The sequence below is a fragment of the Mauremys mutica genome, unplaced genomic scaffold (assembly GCF_020497125.1).
Source record: "Mauremys mutica isolate MM-2020 ecotype Southern unplaced genomic scaffold, ASM2049712v1 Super-Scaffold_100090, whole genome shotgun sequence".
NCBI lineage: Eukaryota > Metazoa > Chordata > Testudines > Geoemydidae > Mauremys > Mauremys mutica.
Window position 1 is genome coordinate 726567 of NW_025423262.1, and position 591 is coordinate 727157.

At 47.5% G+C, this 591-nt stretch overlaps 1 non-coding gene across 1 annotated transcript; it reads left to right on the forward strand.

The window, feature by feature from the left end:
• The first annotated feature begins 249 nt into the window (after window positions 1-249).
• Window positions 250-324, forward strand: TRNAN-AUU. Its single transcript has one exon. It is a non-coding gene; the product is annotated as a tRNA-Asn (tRNA).
• The last annotated feature ends 267 nt before the right edge of the window (window positions 325-591 follow it).

A 591-nucleotide genomic window follows, 5' to 3' on the forward strand; every position in this document is an offset into this window, starting at 1 on the left:
GGCAGTGGAGAACTCCATTTTGGCATCACTTTGTTGGTGAACATCTGCAGTGGCTGTTTAAAGGTCTCTGGATAATGATCTTTGGGAAGAGCTGGTTGAAGTGTCTTCCTAGTAACTAGGAGATCCTGGCTTGGCCTGCCAGTTCTTCCTTGCAAGTCTTGAGGGAAATGGGGAATGTCTGTAGTTTGGAATTTGCAGGTGTTGTCCTGGACCATCAAATGGAACAGTGGCAAATACTTTCTTGAGGCAGGCACCATGGCTTAGCTGGCTTAAAGCACCTGTCTATTAAACAGGAGATCCTGGGTTCAACTCCCAGTGGTGCCTTGTTCTATGGCTTTCAACTCCTCTGCTCACATTTTCCTTTGTCTTTCCGGGAAACAGAAGAGACCTCCCTTGGTATCCAAGTAATTGCTTGCTAAGGAAAAGGCTTCTTTGGAGAGAAGCATTGGAAAGAATCAAATCACAAGCCTGGAGTTGATGAAAAGGCTGCTGTGACTGGCATTAGCATGGTGGTTGCTTCAACTGCAATTGCTGCAACACGAGAGCCTGCGCCACACGTCCTTGTGATTCGCTGGGGATGTCTGCACACAG